Here is an 8042-nt window from a genome sequence, read left to right as displayed (position 1 = left end):
CCATTTATGCTATTTCAAGCCTTGCTTCCTTATCATTTTTGTATAGAATGTTTTACTGAGTAAAATGACCTAAAATTTTTATAGTAGTCCTTTGATAGCATTATTAAGGCTCTGTAAAATTTTGGGAATTTATTAAGCACATCTGATATATATTTATTATTTAACCTAGATATCTAAATAAAATAATAAAGGCAATTTAATAAATAGTTTGGGCTTCACCATTATATTATCTTAACTGTATTTGGTATTCTTACACTGTTGGTAGGTTCTAGGTTGTCAAATTTTGAAGGATTACATAAAGTAGAAGTATTCTTACTTATATTGCATGTTAAGTCATTTCCGGACTGATTCTAGAAAATGATGAGTTGCATGTTGAAACTGATGTAGACTGTAAAAATGGTTAATAACAAAGTTGTAGAAAATTTGATAAGCTTTCCAGAAAGTCCAAGATCACTAGATTTGGAATTGTCGAACTCCATTTATGAGTGAAACAAGTAGATACTGTTTATGGCATAGTCGATGCATTGTAGGAGTAGTTAAGTAGTAAGCGAGAAGAGATATGCACCTACTCAAACAACGTGATGCACTTGTTAACATATATGCATTCGTAATACTCATACCATACTCATGCATCTAGGATCGGAGGAAGAGATCACGTTGCTGGAATTCGAAGAAGCCGAGGAAGGGAACCCGCAGGAGAATCCGCAAGTCCCCGCTCCCGAAGGCGTGGAGCAGAACCCTGAAGAGCTTCCGGAGTGCCCTGACCATCGTCCTACTTCCTTTCTGCGAGGCAAGCCCCGGAGCATTATAAGTCTCCCAGTAATTTACAAATGTTTACTTACGTATTTATGATTGACGCATTAGGTTATAAGAGTTGAATGAAACCACTTGATGCATGTACATTCCTTGTCCAGATATTAACCCTTTAACCGGTATAGGTCCAGGATCGAATTTATGCTTAGCCATGCTTAGACCGGTAGAAGTCGGGTGATGTCCTGTCACCTGCGAGATATAGGTGGATACCGGAGCACGGTTGGCTATATCTGCTATCGTGGAACAGAACCATGTGGTAAAAGTAAATTGAGACCGAACGGGAGGTCGATAAGGAGACAACAAGGCATGGAGGTCTTGGGTGTGGACTTATCCCCGTCTGTGTCGATCAAGGACCGTACCGTTGTTGGAACTTCTGACAAGATTGAACGCATGCCTCTCACTTAGCTGGCCGGATAACTCGTTCCGACCGCGAAGCCGAGTAATTCAACTCAGGCCGGGAATCGTTCTGTTGTGCGCTCCTTCCGGGGAACGATCAGACTGAGCCCAAGGGCAGGCTTGGCCTGAGCATCCTGGCATCTGGTGTTCCAGATTGTGCGGCGCAGTACGAACCCGCGAAATGTGTACCTGAGTTGTACCAAAGGTGACCTAAGACTATCGTGGCTGGTAGATCTGGGTTTGTGTTAGGAATAAATTCCCAGCTGGTTGAAATCGATTCGAATCGCCGTCTCTCCCGGATAGTGAGAAACTTGGCTAGCTCCAACATCGTAGTAACTGTGTTATGAAACATGATGGTTCAAATGAATATGGAATTACAATACTTGCTATGGTTACTATTGTATGATTCTAAATAATATACCACATGTTTGGCATAGGATAGTTGCTAACCTAGAAATGGATAGTTATAATTAACTTGATAAAAGAATCACAACTGTACAACGGTTAATTGCTTTTTTCGCAAAATGTTGTCCAGATACGTCCACTTATACAGCCATGCATAATCCTTGGAGTCATTTTATTTCTGGTTCATGACGGGTAAGTCTAGCTGAGTACCTTCTCGTACTCAGGGTTTATTTTCCCATTGTTGCAGATGGCACTGTGTATCATGGTTATTGCAAGAGTTGCTTCTATCCCGCTGTGGATGAGGAGTAAGCCTTGGGCAGGCTTCCTTAGTAATTCCTATCTTTGCTTTTGTGGATCGTGATCTGGCATGGCACTGTATCAAACTACATTGGAAACTTATCTTCGAACTTATTTGCTTCCGCTTAAATTATCAAACTCGGTTTGTAATAACTTTCTATTCGCACTCTGATGATGAAAAGTATCTGTGAACTTTATGTAATATGTGGCATGTATGTTGAATCCTGTACGATCTTGGTTGTTGTAAATCGTTTATCGAGACCCGTCGTGGTACTCGACGGACTACCGGGTTTATATGGGTTCAAGTATGACAGTGCGACCGCTTGCGGATTGCCATTATACTTGTATTCTTATAAATTGGTCGGTTCTGCGACAGAGATGATGCACCACTAGGAGCGATAGACATACTTGCAACAGCACAAGGACTAGGCGGGGAGGTAGCTGAAGATGTCGGCAAGCACATCGTCTGAGAGGTTGTCCACTGCATTCCTCATGTTGCGGGCCTCCTTCATCTAGAAGGACACCAGCAGCCAAAGAGATAAGGCTGCCCTGCCATGGAATTGCATCTATAAACATTAGTAAGGAGATGAGTTTCGAGGAGAAGGGACGACGATGCAAGTAAGGCCTTATTACACTTGCCTTTGGATCTGGCGATGGTGAGCACGAGTGGCAACATCGGTGATGGTAGCAGTTCATATGCTGATGGATCTATGCAGGCAAGCCAGCGATGTGCATTAGCGCGGAGCAAGAGCTAAGCAGTGGTGATGAGCAGGAGTGGCAATGATGAACAGTAGCAATGAGGACAAGAAAAGCTATGTGTGTGGGGGGAGGGAGGGGCGGTGGTAGGGGGGAAGGGTTAGGGGGATGTTGGGGCAGGGGTTGCTTGCTCTCTGCATAACTTTTATGCCACACAGGAATCGAACTTTCATCAGTTTCGCGCGGGAGGGTTCAAACGTGGGATTGAAAATTTTACAACTAAGCGGCGGTGAATGCATAGTACCATCACCGGTGGCTAGGTCCTATTACCACCGTATGATACTGTGATGAACACTAAGGCACACAATCTTAACGTTTGGCATTGAAACAAAGCAAAACTGCACACTTAGAAAACTAAGAAAAGCACAATTCTAGTACTCAGATTGAAAGGAAGCCAACTTGTGTTTGATGGTGAATAATAAAGCACACATATTTACATTGAAAGAAAGCCAAACTGCACACTTACAAAACATATGGAAAGCACAATGCTAGTACTCTCGAATTGAAAGAAATCCAACTTGAGTTCTATACATTCATACCGAATAAATAGGTCAACACTACCAAGCTAACAAGCATGTCGAAAGCTAAAATGTAGATACTAATTAGGCCGAGACTATACAAAAGTTAAAAGGCCTTCATATGTATATCATTGGTTGCATAATTCATCATTCTCCATGCAGATCCTAGTCGACCTCCATGGGATCATTGTCAATCTCGATAAGATCCTACAAATCGTTGTCGACCTCTACATGACCATTGTCAATCTCCATGTCATCTCGAGCCTTGATAACCCTGTCCACATCTATTGGTACACTTTCATTTAGCTCATCGACTTTGTTCACAAAGTACTAATTCAGTGAACTAATATTGTGGACAATAAGGCACACAAGCTGCACTCCATAGAGGTAAAAGGCCACAAAATCCAGAATGAGAAGACGCATTTTCATCTGCAGATCCAAGAAAATTAATGTAGCTAGGTTGGAGGTGAAGGACCCGAGAGCACGATAGAGCAATATAAAGGAATATAGAATCCAGTGAAGGAGTAGATCTAGTGCAGTTACCTTAGATCCGGATGGACAAGAGAAGCAGAGACGGCGTGCTGAAGATTTGTGCATCGGTGAGGTTGGAGGTGAAGGAGCAGTGAGGACACAAGAGGCTGCCTTTTGTCCAACGCTAGCAAGGTGAAGCAGAGCAAGGGAGCAGAGTGGGGAATGGATGGGAGGAAGGTGTGGTAGGACCATAGGAGAGTGTATATATAGTTCAATAAATTGGTTGCCCCTGTACCAGGGCCTAGTGTCCAGGGAAGTAGGATGCCTCCAACACATCAATTGATACTTAGATCTACTATCATTTACAGTTCAATAAATTGAACACCTGGTTAATCACCTTGCATTTAGTTCAACAATAGTTATACAACAGTGATAGATTTCAGTTCGACACATCAATTGATACTTGGATCTACTATCATTTACAGTTCAATAAATTAAACACCTAGTTAATCACCTTGCATTTAGTTCAACAATAGTTGTACAAAAGTGATAGATTTCAGTCTAATACATAAATTGATACTTGAATCTACTATGCTGAACTAAGCAACTTGCTAATGAACATACCAAGAACTAAGGTAAGTACAAAATAGGTGAAAGAAGAATAGGAAGCACATTTCTTTCTCAAAGGTATGAAATCTTTCATCATCTTCGTTGGAACCCTGGCCATTTCTTCAATCTGTGGTATAATCTCTTCTCCCTCCGGCAGATGTTCTTCATTTGTTGTAACATTGGCCTCCTCCTTTAGCTCCCAAATCTTGTTACGTAAATCCAAAATCAAAGTCCTCAAATATTTTCCATATGGGGGATCGTGCCACTTAAAGAATCTGCAATCTAAGTCTGGCTACAAAAAAACCAAATTACCATAAGTACAGCGGGATTTCAACATTTGCATTGTGAAAATAGAATGAACAAGAAAGAAATTGAGTTACATTATTTACCCTGCAGCATCAGTGGCACCGATGTCCTGGGTTTCCATCACTCCACGAAACCCATTGAGGCATCTTCAAGTCACAGCGACACAAAAGTGGTGGCTGGTATGCGTAGGGGTGGTTCTCGACATGGCACAGGATGGACGGCCCCCACCTATTGTAGCCTCCTCCGTTGGAAGCTAGTGTTCTTCTCGCGATGGCGCCCTAGGATGGTGCTGACCACTGGGAGGAGTTGGAGCTAGATGTTGCTATGGAGCAATCAGGGTTCAAAGTGTTGCACACTCTGAATGAAGAGGTCGGCCCGAGCCTTTTATTGTCTACGCTTTTGCCTCCCGCCAAGGCGCCAAAACATCCTAGAAAACCCTCGCACTCCTGCCAAGATGAAATGCTATGTCTCCGGCTGTTCAGGGTACTATCCGCCTGTAGAAGAAGGCCTATTTTGGATCCTCTATGTTTACATAGAGGTGTACATGTGGACCACAGTCAAGACCAACTAATTCAATTAACAGTTCAACCGAAGTAATAGTTCAATGAATATGCAGTACTCATACATATTAATCCAGAGGCTTCATCAGTACATCTAAACTTCATTAACATAAATGTTTCATAAATTCTAAGACTTAATGTCGGATGGGTAGGCAGTTGCTAAGGTACTCAATTCGTTGATGTGGTCCCGAAAGCCAGAGGTAGTGAACCATAGCGAAGATGACATCATCTCCGTCCACGGACACATTGTATCTATAAAGTATGTCCACTTCCTATCTAGTCCTACAAAGCACAAAAATCTCTCCACAAACATGGTCTTGAACGATTCTTGTCAAATTTTATGGTCCGAGAAGGTGACGAACAACGGCTTCAACAATCAACAGTCGGTCTGGGTGAATGCTTCATCCCCAAGTAGCAAACAACATCACCTGGGGTCCTGGTGCCACCCCTAGCCGCCAAAATGCAAGGTTGCTCTCATTGAAATGGCTTCTTCCGAAGTAAGACATCTGTTGCAATGAAGAAATTCCTAATATGAACAAAACTGATACCGAACCCAAAATCAATTGGAACTAAATGCAAACAGGGGGGTGACCAAATCCATCTAACCTTCATAGGGCATTGTCCACGACGACAATGCAAGGTGCTCGAGGCAGAGCAAGTATAGGCAACAGGTCAAAATGAAGATGAAGCAACGGGTGGAGAGAATGAAGATGAAGCAACAACGGGTGAGGAGAACTAATGGTTTCATATTAGGGTTTTTTAGTTGGTCGAACTGCCGCCAAGGCGCCGACAGGACCCGAGGGGAGTTGGGAACGGACCAGGCGCTTCTAGGATTGCTGCCAAACGGACGGTCCAGATTGACCGACAGTGAGATCGGACGGCACGGGATAAGTTAAACAGTGTCCATATTAAACCGACCATTGCCATGCTAATCCAACGCTATAATACGGCGATTGTCAGCGGTTAAACTGCTTTTATATTCTCTTGGAAACAACCACAACCGTACATGATAGTTTTTTTCCTCTTCATTCACAAATATATAGAAAAACAAAAAAGCATTCGTCGAAAGATCAAATCAGTGCACTGGCATTTTGAAAGTAGTATTGGAAAGAACTTGTTTGCATTTCATATAAAAAAGGTGGCATTGAAGAGATCAAATCTGCGCAAATAGAATTTTTTTCATTGATTCATTATATATATGTAACATATAGATACAATTTGGACGAGTATATGATTGTACTCGTCCAAAGCGTAATAACTAACCTAAACTATTAAAACTACTTATACTAACTATAAACTACTTTAATCTAAACACATGATCCTCTCGCTCGCTCGCTTGGGAGGAGGCGAGGCAAAGTCAGAGTCGGAGTTAGAGTCGGAGTCGTCGGAGTCATTGTTGTCATCTTCGGTGTCGGCATCGGCATCGTCCCCATCCTCCTCCTCTGGGTCCTCCTTCTCGGAGCTCCACGGAGGACTATAATCAGAAGACCTCTAGTCGTCGGAGGAGACATCATCCTCGGAGGACTGGTGGGCTGCAAAGTCATCCTCGCTGGACGACGGGCTGCTTGGAAACTTGATGGGGTTGTCCGACATTTTCTTTGCAGATTGGAAGAGAAGGGGATGATGGATGAAGAAGAGGGGTGGTTTCAGAGGGCACCGGGCTTGAAGAATATGTAGAGCAGTGGGTACGGCTCTTTGGCTTCAGGCGCTAGAAGTAATGGTGATTTGATAGCCCTGGAAGTTGAGGGCATTCAACAGTCACATTGAATTTTTACCGCCGGTTGACCAAATGCTAGTTTTGGACCGCCGACCAAAATGTGTATCCCAGTCGGCCCGATTTTTCATGTGACGGAGGAAATTCAACCCCAATACCACTGTCGCATCTACCGTTAACCCGTCGGTGGTAGCAGTTTCAACTGCCGGTTTCCTCCCTTAGGAGGCCTCGCTATTGGTCAACCGACGGTGGAGGTATCATACCGTCGCTTCTATCGCTACGACAGTGAAAATAGCGATAGTGATAAATCAATTTATAGTAGTGAAAGATTCTACTATATAAACAAACTAGAAACTCGAGGCTATCCATCCGCAGTCTTGTTGCCATCTGGAATTATTGTATCTCATCTTTACATAGCAATACAACTTGTGTTGGTTGTAGGGAATTTTGTTGGAAGGTTCTTCTGTTTGGCTCTTTCCAAACCCTCCACCAAAAATAGATTATATATAATGGGAAAAGTCTACGTAACCCCTGACGTATCTAGTGTGGTCTACATAATTCCCATATAACTATAAAACTAGGTATTATACACATTAAACTTTGCAAAACAAGACAAATAACCCCCTGGACTGGTTTTCCTAACGGTTTTGCACATGTGACACTCCACGCTAGCTTGTTTGGATGACGTGACCACCAAGGTTGTCTTCTCCGACATCGGTCACGCTGCTCACGTACCTCGCCTGGCACGGGCCCGTCCACGCCTCACCATGTGCACCCTCATCAGCGCCTGCTTCATTGTCCACCTCCACATCAACACTTCACCCAGCAAGCAGCCGCAGTCCACGATGTCTCAATCACCATCGGGTCTCCGTCTTTGCGTATCGTCTCGCCGTTGTTCTTCGCCGCGGACATAGCAAGCGTCGGCTGCAACAAAGAGTCGAGCCGCAGAGCTAGCCACCGCGAGGCGAGGCCAGAACACGACCCCGCGGCGCACGATGGTGGCGTGCAGTCCGACGGCGAGCTGGGTCCTGCCGATCCTAGCGTCGATCACCTCTGCTTCTGGCCTCCAGCTTCTTGCGTCCGGGGAGTAGCACCGGAGCCGTGAAGCTGTGGCGGTTCTAGAGGAGGAGCACACGGTAGGAAGAGTACTGCATCACATGACGGTCGCTGCTGCATTCATCGGCCACGGTGATCACC

Source organism: Miscanthus floridulus, chromosome 6 (assembly GCF_019320115.1).
Source record: "Miscanthus floridulus cultivar M001 chromosome 6, ASM1932011v1, whole genome shotgun sequence".
NCBI lineage: Eukaryota > Viridiplantae > Streptophyta > Magnoliopsida > Poales > Poaceae > Miscanthus > Miscanthus floridulus.
Note: the sequence above shows the minus strand (reverse complement) of the source record.